The sequence below is a fragment of the Macrobrachium rosenbergii genome, chromosome 4 (assembly GCF_040412425.1).
Source record: "Macrobrachium rosenbergii isolate ZJJX-2024 chromosome 4, ASM4041242v1, whole genome shotgun sequence".
Lineage (NCBI taxonomy): Eukaryota > Metazoa > Arthropoda > Malacostraca > Decapoda > Palaemonidae > Macrobrachium > Macrobrachium rosenbergii.
Window position 1 is genome coordinate 30,578,614 of NC_089744.1, and position 22,031 is coordinate 30,600,644.

The window sequence follows — 22,031 nt, forward strand, 5'->3', positions numbered from 1 at the left end:
CTCCCTGCTGGTCTCCGAGAGAGCTGCCTGTGCCCTGACCTCGCCCTTAACCCCTGGCAGCAGGAGGGAAACCTCTTGGAAGTGTGGCACGCCCTCCAGGACTTGCTCCTCCTCCCTGAGACTGACAGCAGCTGCAGGTGCAAGGAAATCAGTCTGTCAAGGGAGATCTTCCTGCGGCAGCTACTGCCGGAGTTCCATGGGCAGATCATGGATGGGTACACCCTGCCGGTTGAGGACCTAATCAGGTTAGCGCAGCAGCTGACGGACTCCTTGAAGGCAGCCAAACGGGTGACCACGCCCGCACACTCCACCAACTGCCTCCTGCCGGAGAACCCCACCACAGAGCCCGTCGACTCCATTGAGCAGAAAAGGTCGTCCTGCCAGCAGAAGAGGGAAGGGCCGGGGCTATGCTAGTTCCACCGGAGGTTCGGGAGAGCCACCCGGAGGTGCGAAGCCCCCTGCCCTTTCTTCCCTTCAAAAAACGGAGGAGGCAGCAGCCAACCACACAGGCCACTGTGGCAGCAACAACAAAAATACCCAGGGCCCCTTACCAGTAGGGTTCTAGGTCCGCAACACAATCTCCGGCAGAATGATGTTGGTCGACACTGGAGCCATGCTTTCGGAGTTTCCACCTTCAGGAGAGGACCACAGATGACCGCCGGACCTGACTACCTGCCTGATAGCCGCAAACGGGTCCCCCATCCTCTCCTATAGCACCAAGCTCCTGTCGATCTCCATCCTTGGCCGGAGGTACAGCTGGGAGTTCATCATCGCGGACGTCAGGACTCCACTCCTGGGGGCAGATTTCCTCGCCCACTTCAGTCTGGCAGTCAACGTCGGCCACAAACGCCTGTTAGACATCAAGTCCTGCCAGTCCCTGCCCTTGTTGCCAGGCACCAGGGAGGCCACCATCTGTTCCATCATGCCCCACCAGTATGGTTCCCTTCTGAAGGAATTCCTGGAGGTCTTCAAAGCCGAGCTCTGCCAGATGCCCGGGACTCCCGCCAAACAAGGGATATACCACCATATCATGATGAAGGGCCACCCCGATGCATGCAAAGTTCCAACAGCTTCCCCCGCAGTGCCTTCAGGAGGCCAAAAGGGTCTTCGCAGAGATGGAAAGGATGGGCATATGCTAAAAAGCTCCCAGCCAGTGGGCTTCCCCTCTTCACATGGTGCAGAAAGCAGACGGCACCTGGAGGCCCTGCGGTGACTAAAGGCGGCTGAACCTGGCAACAGAACCGGACCACTACCCCCTGCCAAACATGCAGGACCTGATGGCCTCTTTCCACGGGGCCAGGATATTCTCCAAAATGGACCTACTAAAATCTTATTTTCAGGTCCCAGTAGCTCCAGAGGACATCCCCAAAACTGCCATCGTCATGCCCTTTGGGTCCTACGTCTTCGCCTTCTCCACCTTCGGCCTGAGGAATGCGGGCGCGACCTTCCAGAGGTTGATGGACAGCATCCTGGGAGACCTGGACTTCTGCGTCTGCTACGTCGACGACATCCTAATCTTTTCCAGATCCCGGGAGGAACACCTACGACACATCCGGAAGGTCCTGCAGCACCTGCAGGAGAGTGGCCCTGTCGAGAAGGTGGAGTTCCTGGGCCAGGAGATATCCCCGGAGGGCATCCGCCCAATGTTGTAGAAGGTCGAAGCCATCGAGAAGTTCCCCACCCCTACCTCCATCAGGGCCGTACAAGAATTCCTCGGGATGGTCAACTACTACAGAAGATTCATCCCCGGGATTGCTCACACCGTAGGGGCAGGAGTCTAAGGAGGGTGGGCTGTAGGTGGTGGCTCTGTCGGTGAAAGTCTTATGGCTGGCCGCGAACAACTGTGCAAGTTCCCTCAACCTCGGGAGGTGGGTGTTGGCACCGTCGGTTGACGGTGGGAAGAATTCTCCGGGAAGGGCCAGTGTCTCCCCATAGACTTTTTCAGCAGGGGAGGCGTCGCCATTTGCTTTCGGTGCGGTGTGGAGACCCAGCAGGACCCAGGGGAGCTGTTTCTTCCACCTCTCGTCGGTGCAACGTGCCATGAGGGCTGCCTTAAGAGAGCGGTGCACCCTCTCGACCATGCCATTCGCTGCGGGGTTGTAGGACGTTGTGCTGTGTAGTGTTGTACCCATCAGGTGTGCCAAGGAGACCCAGAGCTCTGACAGGAAGGCTGGACCCCTGTCTGTAGTGATGCTGTCTGGCACTCTGAAATGGTTGATCCAACTGGAGAGGAGGGCCTCTGCACATGATGCTGTTGATGCCTCCTCCATGGGGGTTGCCTCGGACCAGCGGGTGGAGTGGTCTATGATCGCCAGGAGGTATCTGGCTCCCCCTGACTGCAGAAGAGGCCCGATGACGTCGATGTGGATGTGACCGAAACGCCAATGAGGCTGGGGGAAGTTGCTGACCCCGGATTCTGTGTGCTGGGATGTTTTGCTCGCCTGGGCATGGGATGCAGCTCCTTGCCCACTGTCGGACGTCCTTGTTGATGCCATGCCAGACAAACTTGTCAGTCATGAGGTGTGCCGTTGTGCACCCTGAAGGATGGAGAGACCGCAGATGATTTCGAACGCCTGCTTCCCCCTCGAGGTGGGTACTAATTTAGCAGGTGGGGGCAACCTGTGCTGGTGTCGCAAAGGAGAGTTGTGTTTGAGTTTCCTAAGGGCACGTCTACCCACTTAAGAGCCGTCACTGCCATTCTGTAGTCTGCCATCTCTGGGTCTGCTGCTTGTTCTTTTGCCAGGTCGTCGTAGTCGATGCCGGGGTGAAGGGAATTGATTTCTACTTTCGACAGGGCATCGGCTACTGGGTTCTTCTTGTCAGGGACATAGTTGATAGTGCACCCGAATTCGGAGATAGCGGTCAGGTGACGCTGTTGCCTTGCAGACCATGCATCACCTGGCTTTGCAAATGTGTGCACCAAGGGTTTGTGATCTGTTAGGATCATGAATTTGGTCCCCTCCAGCAGGTACTTGAAGTGTCTCATGGCCTGGTAGATAGCCAGGAGCTCCCTGTTGAAGGTGCTGTAGTGGGTCCCTGCTGGTGAAAACTTGTGGCTGAAGAAGGCCAAGGGTTGGGAGCTGCCATTCACTAGTTGCTCGAGTACTGCGCAGCTGGCAATGTTGCTGGCATCCGTTGTTAGTCTGAGGGTGGCTGCTGGGTTGTGGTGAGTCAAGGTAGTGGCACTGGCAAGGGCTGTCTTTGTTTCTATGAATGCCTGCTGCTGCGGAGCCTCCCAGGTCAGTGTTTTTGGCATGCCCTTCAGGATTGATGTCAGGGGGTACATAGTGCGGGCGACGTCTGGGATGAAATGTCGGTAGTAGTTTATCATCCTGAGAAACTCCTGAAGGGCCTTGATGGTTTGTGGTTTTGGGAAATTCTCTATAGCTTTTACTTTAGAGGCCGTGGTGTGCACTCCTGCTGGGGAAATCTCATAGCCAAGGAAGTCTACTTTTTCTGTTCGAAAATGCATTTGTCGAACCTGATGACTAGTCTGCTGTCCTGCAGACGTTTCAGGACAGCATGGACATGGCGAAGGTGCTCCTCTGGGGACCTGGAGAAGATGAGAATGTCGTTGACATAGCAGATGCAGGAAGGCAGATCCCCCAAGATGGTGTCCATCAGGCACTGGAATGTGGCACCTGCATTCCTGAGACTGAAGGTGGAATAGGAGAATGTATAAGTCCCAAAGGGCGTGATGATGGCAGGATGCACAGGGACTTGGAAGTATGACTTCAGCAGGTCCATCTTGGAGAAAATCTTCACGCCGTGGAGGGTGCCCGTCAGGTCTTGCATGTTAGGGAGGGGGTTGTGGTCTGGTGTTGTCAGTAAATTCAAGCGCCGTTAGTCCCCGCAGGGCCTCCATGAACCATCGGACTTCTTTACCATGTGGAGGGGAGACGCCCACGGGCTTGATGCTTTTTTACAGACGCCCATCTGTTCCATCCCTGTGAAGACCCGTTTGGCGTCTTGTAACTTTTGGGGGTACAGTCATCGGAACTTGGCATGGGTCGGTGGGCCCTTCATGGTGATATGATGGAAGATGCTGTGCTTTGCTGAAGCCCCAGGTGACTGGTGTAGCTCTGGTTTGAATACGTCTGGGAACTCCTGTAGGAGGGATGTGTGGCTGTTGGAGGCTGTGGAGCAGATGGTGGGCATTCCAGGTCCGGTGGAGAGCTGACAGGAGTGGCAGGTTCCTGTGTCGAGGAGGCACTGTCTTCCAACGTCAACCAGAAGTCTGTGGTACCCTAGGAAGTCTGCGCCCAGCAGGGGGAACTTGACCTCCGTGATGACGAAGGGCCAGTGGTATCTGCGGCCCAGAATTGAGATAGTCCGTTTCCTGCTATGAGGGCGGGTGATGAGTCAGGTATCTTTTCTAAATCTTCCCCGGATGGCGGGAAGACCGACTGCATTGTTCCGGTATCTACCAGCAGGCGCCGTTTCGAAATTTCATCTCTGATGAAGAAGCCTGCTGGTCGGGGAGGTTGGATTTCGCAGCCACTGCTGTTACTTGTGGCAGCTTTTGTCATTTTTTGTAAAGGAACAGGGAGGTCTGCGGTTCCTGGCGTTGGTGCCGAATTTTCTATGGAAGAAGCACCACGCCAGGTTTGACCATGTCCTGTGTTCCCTGAATGGTGTCTTCTTCCTGTAAACGGCGTTGATGTCTCCCTCGCTGTCGTCGTTGTCCTCCGTCAGGCTGCAGGCTCCCAGGGTGGTGGCGTATTTTGAAACCTTGGTGGCCTCATGTATTTTCTGGGTGACGCGTCGACTAAGGCATCCATGTTGAGGGTGTCTGCGTCTTTTATCTGGCCCCTAACTTCCTGCGTGAGGCGCCAAAGGAAGATTGGTCTCGTTAAGTCTACCTTCCTCTTCCTCCCATTTTCTTCGCAGCCTGGCAATGTTACCAACCCCCATAGTTCGTCTCAGGCTTCCCTGGGTGATGCTTCTCCAAGGGGCTGGGATAATAGGTCAAGTGCGCACTGCGATCTCTCAGCCACGGGCATGGAGTAAGTTTGGATGAGTTTATCCTTCAAGGCCGTGTATGTGACCTTGTCCGGCTGCGCGTCGAGCCAGGGGAAGATTCTGTTGAACACCCCTTCTGGGAGCACCGTCATGGTGACGTCGGGTTTGATAGCATTGTCTGAGATGAGCGCCATGCGAAAGTGCATGTCTGCGTGCAGGAACCATGATGCCGTGTTCTGCTGCAAAAACGGAGGAAGTTTGACCGTGTCTGGCTTTGCTGGTGAGAGGGGCATACAGACGATGCTTGCAGGTTCACACTGAAGTTCAGCTTCCGACATCTTTATTACTCACGCACCAAAACACAGGAAAATGCACTGTATTGAGTCCGTTAATGGTGCTGATTGTTCGAGTGGTCGAACGAAGTGCCAAAACGTGCCCTTTTGGGTACGCCATATGTAGTCTATTAATGGCGCGGTTTCCACCAGGGAGGGAGCTATCAGAGGCCTAAACTTTGACACCGTAATTAGTCCGCCAAAGGCTCTCTGATGGTAGGCTGCGGCCGTTTTTAGTCCGTTAATGGCTGGGCCAAAACTGCACTACCTGTCAGTCAGGGGTCACCAGTGTGAGGTTCAAGAAATGTCAGAAGTGAAAGACTGATTGTTTATTATTCTGGACAGGTGTTTATAATGCGGAAAGCAGACGGAAAGGTAGCGGGTGACCTGAGGCCCCCGAGCTGCATCCATACAGAAATTGTGTTTATTAACAGGCATAAGAAGGCATATACAATGCATCACAGAACATGTAAAAGGCAGATATATATATCGATGGAAAGGCCATATAATAATGCATACAAGGAGATAAATAAAGAATCTAAAATAATAACAAGTAACTGATATGACATGATTAATGTACATATGAGGAAAGAAACACAAGAATGGAGAGGCGATTTGACACCCTTACAGGCTATATAACTACCTAGAGGATACAAACACCATTCCCCACCAACAAAAAAGGTTGCAGAAGGAAGTGTAGGGGCACAAAAGACCAGCTCCTAATAGACAAAATGGTAATGAAGAATAGTAAGAGAAGGAGAACCAACCTAAGCATGGCATGGATTGACTATAAGAAAGCCTTGGCATGATACCCCACACGTGGCTAATAGAATGCCTGAAAATATATGGGGCAGAGGAAAACACCATCAGCTTCCTTAAAAATACAATGTGCAACTGGAATACAGTACTTACAAGCTCTGGAATCAGACTAGCAGAGGTTAACATCAGGAGAAGGATCTTTCAAGGCGACTCACTGACCCCACTACTCTTCGTAGTAGCCATGATTCCCATGACAAGAAGATGGATGCTGGGTACCAACTCAAGAAAGGAGGCAACAGAATCACCCATCTGATGTTCATGGACGACATCAAGCTGTATGGTAAGAACATCAAGGAAATAGATACCCTAATCCAGACTGTAAGGATTGTATCTGGGGACATGAGGATGGAGTTTGGAACAGAAAAATGCACCTTGGTCACCATACAAAAAGGGAAAGTAACAAGGACTGAAGGGATAAGGCTACCAGACAGGAATAGCATCAAACACATAGATGAGACAGGATACAAACACCTGGGAATAATATAAGGAGAGGATATAAAACACCAAGAGATGAAGGACACGATCAGGAAAGAATATATGCAGAGACTTAAGGCAATACTCAAGTCAAAACTCAACGCCAGAAATATGGCGAAAGCCTTAAACTCATGGGCAGTACCAGTAATCAGATACAGTGCAGGGGTAGTGGAGTGGACGAAGGCTGAACTCTGCAGCATAGACCATAAAACACATGACAATACACAAAGCACTACACCCATGAGCAAATACAAACAGACTACACATAACACCAAAGGAAGTGGGGGAGGGCTACTAAGCACAGAGGACTGCGTCAACATCGAGAGCAGAGCACTGGGGCAATATCTGAAAACCAGTGAAGATGAGTGGCTAAGGATTGCATGGGAAGAAGGACTGATAAAAGCAGACGAAGATCCAGAAATATAACAGACAGGAGAATGAAAAGCAGAACAGAGGAATGGCACAACAAACCAATGCGTGGACAGTACATGAGACAGACAAAAGAACTGGCCAGTGATGAAACAAGAAGGAAACAGAAGGAATGCTAACAGCGGCATAAGATCAGGCCCTAAGAACCAGATATATCCAAAGAACAATTGGTGGAAACAACATATGCAGGAGGTGCAATATGAAAGGCGATACCATAAACCACATAGCAAGTGAATGTCCGGCTCTTGCACAGAACCAGTACAAAAAGAGGCATGATTCAGTGGCAAAAGCCCTCCACTAGAGCCTGTGCAAGAAACACCAGCTAGCTTGCAGTAATAAGTGGTACGAACATCAACCTGAGGGAGTGATAGAAAACGATCGGGCAAGGATCCTCTGGGACTATGGTATCAGAACAGATAGGGTGATACATGCCAATAGACCAGATGTGACCTTCATTGACAAAATCAAGAAAAAAGTATCACTCACTGATGTCGCAATAACATGGGACACCAGAGTAGATGAGAAAGAAAGAGAAAAAATTGATAAGTATCAAGACCTGAAAATCGAAATAAGAGTATGCCAGTGGAAATTCTACCCATAATCATAGGAACACTAAGCACGATCCCAAGATCCCTGAAAAGGAATCTGAAAAACTAGATGCCGAAGTAGCTCCAGGACTCATGCAGAAAAGTGTGCTACTAGTGGGGCAGATAACAGAAAAATCGTGCAAATGATGATACAAGCATCAAATTTGGCACACGTGTCCTCCAAGGTATACTAATCAAATCTGCCTGATTGGCCAATTGAAAATACAAGATGGCGGCCATTTTCAAGATGGCCACCAAAATAACCACCCGAAGTAGATGTTTTGCTTAGAAATATCTGTAGTTGTCTGATTTGTATGATCTAAGTGTGGATTCCTATGTTTTGAAGCCTGAACTATATTTTCCTGTTTAAAAAACACTGTGAGACATATTTCTCAAGATGACCACCAAGATGTTTGTCTTTCTTTACATAAGTTTTGTCCTGGCTAGTACATTTTCAAAGTTATGCATACCGTGCTGCTGTTTTTCGATCTGCTACTGTTCACATATAAAGCTGCAGACTGATGTGCAGGGAAGCTCTGCCTGAGAGCACTTGCATCTTCCTTTGCAAACCTTCTTACAGGAGCACTTTGTCAATTCTTGACAGCTTGGTGCAATCGGTGGTAGTGTTGTCCAATGTATCTGCCATGCTTCTCCTTTCTGTGTCCACCCCCATTCAGCTGGGCTGCTCATGTGTGGATTACAGCGGGTTGCCTGGCCCCAGATGATCCCAGCCTGGTAGGCTGCATGCTTTGCCTGCTCTCTGAGGGCTGCCTGTGTTGGTGGAATTGAGTTGTATGGCCTCTGCTTGCGGGCAAACAGATCTAGTCTTGCTTCGTCCACACCAGTGGCTGCGCTTGATCTGTCGTGCATGAGGACAACAAATCTTTCCAGCCTCTGCATGTCAAGATCACGAATCAATGTTGGATGCTAGCTGAGATTGATGAATGTTTCAGTAATATCATCAAATACATTCCAAGTCTGCCATGCAGATTTCTTACTTTCCCACGGAAGGCAGACACAATGTCACATCCAGTGAATGTGTGAAAGTAGGGGATCCCTCTAGCTTTCTCAAGCCCAATTGCAGAAACTACCTCATGGACTGGAATCCATCGCATATGGGCTCCTTGGCCAAAGGCAATCCACATTTCCTGAAGACCTGGTTTCTGGAAGGATGGCAGTACAGATATTGCTATGACTAGCACATCTATGTCATTAGCCTTGATGATTATAGACTTGCTCCCGTCAGTCGTTGCATCCCTAGCGTAGATGTTGTAATATAGCAAAGTCTGATTTCAATGCTCCATGATGGAGTTGGGACTTGATGTCTGCACCATGTTCGATCATACATACAAACTGAAGCAGTGATGGTGGCACAGCCTGTTCTAAGTCTTTGTCACGAAAATAGCTGCTGAAATTCGACTTCTGATGGAGCATGTCTTGTCTTATTATCCCAGCGGCTTTTGCTAGATGGATCGCTTCACCATAACGGGATGCTTCTGATAGGATTGAACCTACATCAGTTTCAACAGCCAACAGAACTTCTCGTCCTTGGCGATTAGCTGGCAGCTGTGGAATGTGCAGAAGCAGCTGATCCTTGAGTTGAGTAAGATGAACAGTTCCAGCCTCTGAGTCAACACCAAGCTGTTCCAGCCTCCATCTCGCAAATGTGGGTGAATAGTTCAGAGAAAGCTTGCATTAAGTGTTCCTGTTAGCTCTGGCACCTTAAAAAATCGGTGGCCACCAAACAGCCAGGGTGATATTTCACTGGCATTTTCCATCTGGCGAGAAGTTTTGTATCACTGAGTGTTTTGGCACATTCATTTATTCTCCTATTCACTTGCATTGTCATTGCTTCTCTAAGCTCCCCTCCTTCAGTTTCACAGAAGCATTCTTTTGTTTTAGTTTCTTGGAGCTTTCATGGAATCTTAATTCTACTGCCCTCATCACTACTACCTATATGACTTGCTCTTTTTTCAGCTCGGTGTAACTTTGTGTTATTGAACAGAAGCCTGCAACTCTCATGATATTGTGCTTTATTTTTTCTCAATGGTTCCTCTATCCCAGAACCTTCGTCAAGTCTTGCAGGGTCTAGCTTGATTGGTAGCATATTGAATGAGTGAAACAGAGGAATATTCTTTGCCAGGTTCATATATCCATCATCCCCTCTTCTGGCAGGATTGGCCTGGGGAGATTTTAGATCTTCTTTCTTAAACCTCCTGACATACGCAACACTTGGTCCAGTCTGTTTTCCATGATCGTCCAGATTCAGGGTCGAGGGTTTATCCTTTACCACCCTGTACAGTAGCCTACAGTATCAGCCTCTTACATGTAATACAATAGGTGCCTCTTATGGGTCCTGAGAGAAGAACCTAAAGGATACAGAGGTCTGGTTAAACAAATCATTTATAACTAACTAACTGTATGGGATACAACTAGGTTCTTGCACTGTGCCATACACCTAATCCGATCGTTCATCCAGTGTCATAAGTCCTGTGCGATCTGTACACCATCCAGATAACTAAAACCCTGTTATCTTTGGTTCGGCTCTCCTGCGCTGGCACGTCCTGTTCATTCAGGTGCGGCTGCCTAACTGATTTGGGGTTGATTAGGCAGCATTTGGGATACTAGTTGGTTGTTGCAGTATGATGCCAACATAAATTTCCTACTTAGCTGACACTGAATCCCATGCTGAGTTTCACAGCAGTGATGTCACCAATGTGCCTTGGTAGTGCCCGACAATCACTCCTTTAATACAGTGCCTTAACCATGTTATAAACTAGAAAATATGCATCAGCAGGCTTAAAAACATTGGAATCCACACTTAGATCATGCAATTCGGACAACTACAAATATTTCTAAGCAAAACATCAACTTCGGGTGGTTATTTTGGCGGCCACCATGAAAAATGGCCGCCATTTTGGATTTTCACTTGGCCAATCGGGCAAATTTGATTAGTATCCCTTGGAGAACTATTGTGCCAAATTTGATGCATGTATCATCATTTGCACGATTCTTCTAAAAAATTACTCTTATCTGTCCCACTAACTAGAAACAGTGCACATAGTGAGAAAAGTGATGGACTCCTAGGAAGGCAGGATGCAACCCTGAACCCCACACTATAAAAACCACCCAGTCGAATAGGATGACTGTGATAGACAAAATAATAATAATAAAATAATAATAATAATAATAATAATAATAATAATAATAATAATAATAATAATGACTGAATCTGAAGTATGGTAATCCAAATGAGATAAACGAGAAATAAGGATATTAAAACTAGGAAAATGAAAATACTTTTCACTGCCGAGCACTAACTATTAATTATCATTTAAAATGCAACATTTACGTAGAACTAGACGGTAAATCATTGTCACACGCATCTAAACGCATATGGCTAATACAAAGGGGGAAACTACAAAAATAATGTCGAGGCTTTAGTAACTATTTATCCTTAAACGTATACCAGCTAGTTCAAAGTCTAATTAAAAACTCGGTGTAACAGCCTAATAAATATCTCGTAAAAAGGAAGTTTTCGCAAATGAAGTAAACAGAAATAAAGGGAAATTACATGAGAATTTCATAAATTAAAAGGAAATTCTGTAATCAAATCTGGTACAAATTATTTTCCCATAATTTGTAAATTTAAATTACGCACATATTTCTATCATCGCCAACTGTTTATAGTTTTTTTGCAACGAACTTCCTCTCAGTAGGATACTTTTAGGTGATCAGAGAATCATCCCCAATAAGCAAATCCTATTTAGAGAAACATTTGTTTCTATATCACTGATGAAAAATCTTACTCTCTTATAGCGTTTTCGGTGTTGCCATTTCAGTTTATATAAAAATCAACATTATAAAGGAAAATTATCAATTAACACAATTATCTATCCATCTGGCAATCTTTTAGTCCTACCTGACAATACCGCTGAAATTCGAAGACAGAGCAGGACGCAAAATGCTGTTAGGTAGCGAACGGGAGTGTCCATTGCTGTGGCATCATCCAGAGGGTTTCAGCTACTTGGCACTGAATATCTCATCAAGATGTAGGGCTTAAGAGACAAATATTTACATTTAAAAGATTAATTGTTTTGAATGAAGCCGGATTTATTTTTCTGGTTATGAAGTAATGACGTCATCGACTCTCCTCCTTAAATTACGTCATTTATGTTGAAGTTCTGAGGTGCGGAACTCTACAACGGTCTAGCTGTCACAGAGAAGGAAAATAAACTGATGAAATTCTGTTACTTATCCTCAAGAATTCCTGCTCGCTCTGCCAACCTGTGAATATTATACATTACATTTCCACATAACAGAACCGATATAAACAAAGCAGAAATTTTGGAATTATTACAAATCAGCTGAAGGTTGAAGCTTTTATAAACATTATTATATTTTACGTTATCATTTTATGTAACTTTTATTGTGGATCTCGAAAAGAATTCTGGAGGTTGATGAACTGAATTTTGTCGTATTTTCCCCTTGAGTAGGGAAGCTTAAAGGAAAAAGTAACAGAATTTCACCAGTTCGTTTTCCTCCTTTGTGACTGCTGAGCATTTCGTTTCAGCCGTGTCACAGGCACCTCTGCAGAGTTCTGCACATCAAAACTTCAGTATCAGTGACGTCGTTGGATAAGGGGAGCTGATGACTTCATTGTTTCATAAACGAAAAAAGGAATCAAGCTTCATTTAAAAAGATTTTTTTTGTAATGTGAGTCATTGTCTACCAAACTTCGCATCTTGAATGGACACTCCAGGACATTGTCTGATAGCACTTTGTGCCCTGCTCTGTCTTCGTCTTTCATCGTCAGCGTCAGGTGAATCTAGTGATCTTTAAAGTATCTGGTGTATAACCATAGGAATCTATAAGAGAGAGAGAGACGTTAAACTTTTGATTGGAATGTTATACGTGTAACTGTGTCTGTTGCAAGTTGGAATGTAGTCATTAATAAGGAAGATGGTTTGCTGACGGAGAAATATAGATAAACTGGCCTGGTGGACATGATCTTGGATGAAGGCTACTTTATTTATTGATCTAACTGGAGTTTACCAATGGTCTGTTATTCGTGCATGGTTTATTGTACAGTACACAAGGCTCGCTACCATACAGTCGTTTTTGGAGGGGGAATGGTAGCCTATGATAACAGACAAGCGGCGTCATTTCGGCCAGCAATGAAACGCATACTTTTTTCGCAGTCCCATTGCAAAATTATAATGGAGGGGCTTTCGCTGTCAGTTCTGATATCGTTTCAATCTCAGTAATATTCAAATTAGTATAATTTTAAAAATCTTATTTACTGCCCCAACTCCAGTCGTCGGATGGTAGTATGTCATCATTTCTCCACTGAACGGCTTAACGCCCCAAATTAGTATTCTAGTATAACTACGTTCATCCCTCGACGTGTGTTGTCTCTGTTGAGTAAAATTATTTTTGACAGTGTATATCCCGTGGGATATTATTATTATTATTATTATTATTATTATATTATTATTATTATTAGGTCTTTATTATTATTAACAATAGTAATCAGAGTACTGTAATAAGGTATTCTTTTTAATTTATTCATTATAGTGTGAACCTGTCCTGGGTTGTGTTGTAACTTTTTTATAAAATTAACAATTCCTTGAATACCTCAAAACACTGAATTATTAACAATCAGTAATTACTGTAATAACGGATTTAATTTATTCATTATAGTGTGTTGTGTACTCAGGATTCCTTACCTCAAAACACTGAATTACTGATACACATTTAGTTTATGTGCAGCTTTCAATCAAGAGTCAGTCCTTATGACGCTCTGTTGTGACAGTATCAGTACTGAAACCACTGGGTAGTAGATTGTTATTTACGGAACCCGGTAACATGGTGTCAAGAGCGGTTCCTGTAAAATAGTAGTAATTGGTTAAGGCCATGAGAGTTACTCAGAAATCATTGTAGCCTCATGTAGGCTAGACCAGGTATCATGGCAGCTGCAGGCAGCATGAGTACTTGAACAAATTTGATTAATGTGAATTAACAGGAAAATATTTAAAATTTCGAGAATTTCTATGATTATGTAATAGCTGTAGGCTTAGTCATGGAGAATAATGGACAAAGGTAACATGTTGCCGGCAGGAATAGTCACCTGTTTTTGTTCGTATTGTGAGTTTCATACTTGTCTATGTACATGAAACATATATTTTTCAAACTACTAAGGGATTCAGAGCCGATGAAATACAGTTTTTCGGAAATACCTTTTTATCAAAGCATCGGATAAAGATGAAAGTTGGCAAGTGTATATTTTATAACCCTACCTAATTTTTGCAAGTATTATTTAGTACCTAAGTTCAATAGTTCTGGTACTTTTCAGAGTAAAAGTGTGTTTCCTATGCCAGAGCCATTAAAATCGCAGGTAAGGATTTTGAATACAATAATGACACCTATGACGTCATGAGGCTCCACCCACAGTGAAGAGAAGTTTACATATGAGGAAAACGTCTCTTCACTGTGGCTCTGCCCACTTGCTGATGACATTGTGAGGTCAAAGAAGACAGAACTATGTACTGATTGATTTATTACCTGGGCATAAGGTATACATAGCAGCTTGTGGACGGAAACGTGGTGCCCGACCCCAGGTCTCCGTGACCTGCATGCTTAGTGAGCAATTTGTGTTTGTTAACAGTCAATCAAATAATTATAACAAGAGACATAATGTACATACAGTGATAAAATATATATTGGCGAAAAGGCCAGGAAATTCTACATACAAATATATACATGAGATTCTTGCTGCACTGATAGATGCAATACATGATCGTAATTAATGGGTAAAGAAGACGTCTTTACAAGTACCGCCACTCCCCAGACAATTATTATGAAATAATGCTTCGGAGATTGTTGAATGTTAATCATGGTATCTTCTTGGGACCAGGAGCCGACCCCGAGTTCTTGATATCTGCGGTTGTAGGGCGGTTTCGACTGCTGAGTCGTCCGGTGGTTTTGCTGGGCGGATGACATCCTTAGTGCGCCCCTTGGGACGTCCTCGGCCTTGTTTTGGGATGCCGATCTCTTCATCCGAGTTCTTGTTTTGTGGAGAAATTCTAGGATGTCTGCAGGTTTCCTCCCGGATTCTGCTATCCATTAGGAAGGCTGGCTTTAACCTGTCGATAGATATCCAGTCTTCCCACCCATGGATGTTGATGAGGTAGGCCTTGGATGTTCTACTGATGACTCGGTATGGTCCTCTGTATGGTCTGGTCAACGGTGGGCTGTGGGCGTCGTTCCTCATGAAGACATGTGTACAGGTATTCAGGCCTTCTGGGCTGAAGTTATGGGTCCTGTCCACGAAAGTCTTCTGGCAGGGCACGAACTTCCTTGCAATTTCTCTTAGTCTTGGAAGGGGTGTATCCGGGTCTTCCGGCTCCGTGGGGAAGAATTCTCCAGGTACGGCCAATGTTTCGCCGTAGACTTTTTCTGCGGGAGAGTCCTCACCGTTTGCCCTTGGTGCGGTGCGGAGACCAATAGGACCCAGGGCAGCTGTGCCTTCCAATTCTCGTCAGTACAATGTGCCATCAGAGCTGCTTTCAATGAATGGCGGGTCCTTTCCACCATACTGTTGGCTGCAGGGTTGTATGTCGTCATACTGTGGAGTTTTGTCCCCATCAGGCGTGCCAGGGGGACCCAGAGTTCTGACAAGAATGCCAGGCTCCTGCCTGTAGTTATACCATCCGGCACATTGAAATGGCTTATCCAACTTGATAGTAGGGCTTCCGCGCAGGTGCTTGTTGGTGCTTCTACACCGGGGTTGCTTCTGGCCGTCTTGTGGAATGGTCTATAACTGTCAGGAGGTATCTGGCGTTCCTGATTGCAGCAGAGGTCCTACGACATCTACATGGATGTGCCCGAAACGCCGTTTTGGTTGAGGGAAGTCTCCAGTGTTTGATTCCATGTGCCTTGTGATATCTGGCATTCCTGATTGCGGCAGAGGTCCTACGATATCTACATGGATGTGCCAGAAACACTGTTTTGGTTGAGGGAAGTCTCCAATGCTTGATTCCATGTGCCTTGTGATCTTACCTGTCTGGCACGGTATGCAGTTCTTCCCCCATTCTCGTATGTCCTTCCTGATCCCGTGCCACACGAATTTCTCTGTCATCAGGCACACTGTTGTTCGTCCTGATGGATGGGACAGCCCGTGGATGATGTCGAACGCCTGCTTTCTTCATGACACGGGTATCAGGGGACGTGGGCAGCCTGTGATGGTGTCGCAGAGAAGTGTCGATCCGGATTCACCTATTGGCACGTCTTCCCACTTCAGTGCGGTAAGTGCCCTGTGATAAACTGCCGTTTTCGGGTCTGCGGTTTGTTCCTTCACCAGGTCTTCGTAGTCTATGCCCAGGTGAACTGAATTTATTCCAATCCTTGATAGGGCGTCGGCTACCGGGTTCGTCTTGTCGGGGATGTAACTGACGGTGCATCCAAATTCGGAGATAGCAGCCAGGTGCCATTGCTGTCTTGCCGACCATGCATCTTCCACCCTTGTGAACACATGTACCAACGGCTTGTGGTCTGTCAGGATGGTGAATGGGCTGCCGTCCAAGAGGTGAAGTGCAACACGGCTTGGTAGATTGCCAGCAGTTCCCTGTCGAATGCACTGTAGCGGGTCTCCGGTGGCTTTAACTTGCGGCTAAAAAACACAAGCGGGCGGGGGAACTGTCTACTATCTGCTCCAGCAAGCGACGTTGCTGGCGTCAGTGGTAAGTCTCAGGGGGGCGGTGGGGTCTTGATATGTTAAGGAGGTGGCTTTGGCGAGGGCTGCCTTTGTCTGTTCGAACGCCTTTTGCTGCGGGACTTCCCCTTCAGCAATCTGGTTAAGGGATACATGATGCGGGAGATGTCCGGCACAAATCGTCGGTAGTAGTTGACCATGCCGAGGAACTCCTGCAGGGACTTGATCGTTTTTGGTGTTGGAAAATCCTTCACTGCATCCACCTTGGAGGTCATGGGGCAGACACCTGTCGGAGAGACCTCATGTCCCAGGAAGTTTACCTTTTCCACTCCAAAGGTACATTTGTCGAATCTGATGGCCAATCCGTTCTCCTGAAGGTGTTTCAGCACAGACCAGACATGACCCAGGTGCTCTGGGGACCTGGAGAAGATCAGGATGTCGTCCACGTAGAAGACGCAGAAAGGTAGGTCCCCTAAGATGCTGTCCATCAGGCATTGGAATGTGGCCCCGGCATTCCTGAGGCCGAACTTGGAGTAGGAGAAGGTATATGTCCCAAACGGCATGATGATGGCTGTCTCCGGAATGTCGTTGGGATGTACTGGCACCTGAAAATAGGACTTGAGCAAATCTATTTTTGTGAATATCTTGGCCCTGTTCAGGGCTCCTGTTAGGTCTTGCATGTTTGGCAGGGGACAGTGGTCCGGTGTTGTCACTAGGTTCAGCTGACGGTAGTCCCTACAGGGCCTCCAGGAACCGTCTGGTTTCTTCACCTTGTGGAGGGGGGACGCCCATGGACTCAATGCCTTTTTGCAGATACCCATCCTTTCCATCTCGGCGGATGCTCGTTTAGTGTCCTGGAGTTTCTTGGGTGGCAGGAGGCGGAACTTGGCATGTGCTGGCTGGCCTGTGGTGGTGATGTGGTGATGGATGCCATGCTTGGCCTGAGAACCTGGCACCTGACGCAGTTCTGGCTTGAAGACATCTGGGAATTCATGCAGGAGGGCGCTGTATTTGTACGATGAGATGGAGCACACGGCAGGCATTCCTGGTCCGGCGGAGAGTGGTCGGGAGCGGCAGGTTCCGGTATTTAGCAAGCATTTTCGGCCAATGTCTACCAGCAGTCCGTGTTGTGCGAGGAAATCGGTGCCTAGTAAGGGAAACTTGACATCCGCGATGATGAAGGGCCATTCATACTTATGGCCCATGATGGATATTCTGCAGGTCCGAGTTCCATAGCAGTGGATGAGATTTCCATTTGCAGCCACTAGAGCAGCTGCAATGCCAGACATGCTGTCGCAGTCCTCCCCCGATGGCGGAAATACCGACTGCATAGTCCTGGTATCTATCAGCATACGTCGTCCCTATATGGCGTCGTGGATGAAGAATCCTACTGGATGGCATTCTCTAAGGTTTGTGGCCACTGCTGTTGTGGGTGGCCGCCTTCCCGGTTTTTTGGGAAAGAACAGAGGGTTCTGCAATTCTTGGCATCCTTTCTGACCCTCCGATGGAAGTAACACCATGAACAGGCTGCTGACCCTGAAACCCCAGCCTACCTTACAGCCGTCACATTGCTGAAGTGGAAGGACATGCCCTTCAGCTCAGGAGAATCAACATTACTGAGCAACGTCAGTACCTGACGACCCTGCCCCCTAGTGCCTGCCTCCAGACATCGGCTGGTCTTCGACATCATCCACAGCCTATCCCACCCCTCCGGAAGAACAACAGCCAGGCTGCTGACGGAGAAGTTTGTCTGGCATGGCATACAGAAAGACACAATGGCCTGGGCAAGGCAGTGTATGCAGTGTCAGGCCAGCAAAGTAGTATACAGCACGCCAAATCAGGAGTGGGCGAGTTCCCCCAGCCAAAGAGACACTTCGGGCACATCCACGTCGACGTGGTGGGTCCTCTTCCCCCATCAGGAGGAGCCAGATACCTTCTGACAGTTGTCGACTGCTCTACCAGTTGACCCGAAGCTACGCCCGTGAAAGAAGCCACCTCCAGTGCATGAGCGGAAGCCCTCTTCTCCAGCTGGATCAGCCGGTTCGGTGTCTCAGACGAGATTACAACAGACAGGGGACCTGCTTTTCTGTCCGAGCTCTGGACCGCCCTGGCATGCCTAATGGGGACCACTCACCACAGCTTACAACCCTGCAGCCAACGGAATGGTGGAAAGATTCCACAGGTCTCTGAAGGCATCCCTCATGGCCTGTTGCTCCTCCGAAAATTGGAAATACCAGCTGCCCTGGGTCCTCCTCAAGTTGAGAACCGCCCCCAGAGCCAATGGCGACCCCTCCTCAGCGGGAAGACTGGATATCTATAGATTGTCTCAAACCCGCATTCCTGGAGGAGGACAACGAAGGCGCACCCCAAAGCCTCCCGCAGGATGTGGCACCCCCTCGGACAGCCCCGGGTGCAGGAAGGAGGCGTGGGCGTCCCTGGAAAACCCAGAAACCAGACAGGAAGGCACCCCAACAAACCGCTCCAGAGGACACCGAAGAAGGCGACCACCCTCTCCAGTTGACATCGAGAAAGCGAGGCCCCCTTCGTCACCCCAGCAGATACCTGCTTTGATCAGTTGTTGCCTCCGTCTTGGGGGTGGGGGGAGTATTGTAAAGTCACCGCTCAATGCGTTCTCTATAGTGAACATCCCATTTTCTGCAGTGCCTTCACATCGACCTAGGTTCGACCAGAATATGTTTATCACCATAATTGTAATGTATATTTATTATCTTTCTAAATAATCATGCTTTATGTACAAGTAACGAATTATTTATGTTATGTGTCAGACATTATTGATCACTATGTTTTCTGTATGAACCTGTCCTGTTTTTGTAAAGAATTAGTTTGACCTCAGGTCACCTGTAAATCTTTGTACCTGGTGTCTCTGCAAAGTATGCAGATGTCCGCATCCCGCTTTATAAGCGGCTCGCTTCATCAACAACCTAGCAGTACTTGTCTTCCTGCTCATTATTTCACACCTCTCTCACAAGACCATCAGTTTTGTTTTACCTCTGGTTTCGACACTATAGCCTTCTATTTGCAGCAAGTCAGGAGCGGTCACTAGAAGTAGGATTCAAGTGAAAAGCAATGATACCTCATTTCCCTCAACTGTTAGAGGTGTGAAGGTCAACGCCATTGTTTTATTTCAATTACTGTAACCCATTGCTATTTTTTTTTTTTTTTTATTTATATCATACAGCACCCTAAACAGTGCTCGTATAGCCTACTCGCTGCAAATAAAAGGTAATAGTAGGAGTCAAGATTTTGTGGGCAAGCTATTATTTACCTACTTATCAATCAAATGTAACACGATTTATATTGATATGCATGGAAAGGGAAATATATTGGAATCAGTTTGAAAGAGGAACATTGTTATAATCATTGTGTTTTAATAAATATGTTTTAGATGTACAAATAAAACATCTAACACTATACATAATTTATTTACAAAATGTCTTCATCGTCACTCTCGAGGAAGAGGTCAGGATTGTCTAACAACAGTTCCTGCCCACACTTCTGGGGTGGACAAATAACTATTACCCCTTAGAGAAACAATTACCAATTCACGCTATAGTAAATCTTGCCACGAGTCTTCTTGCTTGTATACAAAGTGGCAAACCTTAGCACTAATGCAGTCTTGCAACCACGGGGACAATTCCATATCCTGCTGGTCATTATCGAATTTGTTGAAGCCTAGACTGTAAGCGTATTTATTCACCGCCTACCTGGTGGATGGGCGGAGCCTCATGACGTCATATTACATTTATGTAACGAATTGTTTTAGGATCCTTGTCTGTGATTTTCTCGGTTCCGGCATCGACGACTTCATTTTACTCTATAAATAATAAAAATATCGAACTTAGGTACTAAATAATACTTGCAAAAATAGGTAGGGTTATAAAATATGCACCTGCCAACTTTTCAACTTTATTCGATGCTTTGGTAAAAAGTTGTCGCTGAAAAACCATGTTTCACTGGCTCTGAATCCCTTAGCAGTTATATTGCGTTATACAGTATTATTGGTGCATATTACTGGTTTTTATGTTTTTGCTTTAAATTTTTGGTTATGGGAAAACCAAAAGCTAGTGCAGTGCGCCAGTTGGGTTATGTGCACACAACCCGTTTAATGGATAAAGTAGTAATCACCAAAATATCAAATAAAAATCAACAAGAGTTCCTTAAGTCATAAAGGGATGCACCTTAACCTAACCCAACGTAACCTGATATAGGATGAGAGGCAGTAGCGTAGCTGGCATTCTATCTGTGGGGGGGCCTAGGTAGGGCCAAGATATTTTTTGGGGGAGCCAAAGGAAATTACACAAAACCAATGCACTAATTCTGTATTAGTAAAATATACTATTCTCGAATGTACAGTATATATCCATGTGAATGAAGGAAAATAATAGTATGAGTAATTAGTAAACCTGTATTTGAAATTATAGAGCTCAATTTTCAACTCCTACTATATGCAAATGTATCAAATACTGTAAGGGTTAAAGTTTAGCTACAAATTGAATTTCAACTGGGGGAGCCGGAGGGGGGCCGAGCATCTGATTGGTTGGGCCCAGGCACCCATCCCCCGCCATAGCGACACCACTGACGCGAGGCCCTTATGTGGAATACTCAGCTAGAATGTTTGTTTGTGGAGGAACGGTGTTTATTAGCGGAAAGGTTTCCCTTACTTCCAGGTGTTTAAAGTATCATTTTATATCTGTCATAAAATATGTTGCTTAATATCTTCGCCAGCACTTCTTTTACACAAAGCAGCCACATTAAACTAAAGAAACAGTCGTGATAACTTGTAAGTGGGATTTAAGGAGCTAATTGGATTCTTTGATATTGGTTATCTATATCTATATCTATCTATATATTTATGTATATATAAAGACAAAATCCACGAAGGAAAGAGAAACAATGGAGTGCTGCAAGGCCTTTCGACTTATAGTCCTTTGCTTAGCAGAGTGAAGATATATAAAAATACGTTTACAAAGACAGCTCATATAAATGACAGCTGGGGATTACAAAAGAAAAAAATGTAGCCTACCTGGAATCCAACGCAATTGAAGAATTAGTAGAAGTGCCAAAACAGGGTTAAATATTTTCGTGATTCAGTTATACATTATATATATATATATAATATATATATATATATATATATATATATATATATATATATATATATATATATATATATATATATATATATATATATATATATTAGCTGTCCTTCCAGCACAGAGAAATAAGGATATGGTCAAATTGTTGTCGGTGCTCAAATGAAGAGAAAAGGCAGTTTGTGTTACTGTATACTGTAGATCTGATGCATCCTTGCTGGAATGGGTTTATTAAATACACAAAATCTATTACCTGCAGGTGGTGGAGGCTCCGAGGACAACTCTTATCTCGGCATAGACATGCTCCTCAGTTCCAGCAGATTTTCACTTTGGATCAACGACACAATGGTAAGATCATTGCAGTCTCCACTTCCGGTATTTCTACATAACAGCTCCCACGAATTATTACTGTGGAAGTTGATTTTCCCTATGCTTTTAGTGTTGCATGATGAAAGAGGTGGTGTTGTTTATTATCGATCAACTATTATTAACATACCGACCGCGAGGGAGTAGCCTGTGGGAGGACTGAAACCACCAAACTTTAACTTTTAACTCTAGCAACTCTTCCCAACAATGTTGGGGACCCTGTAGGGAACTCGGG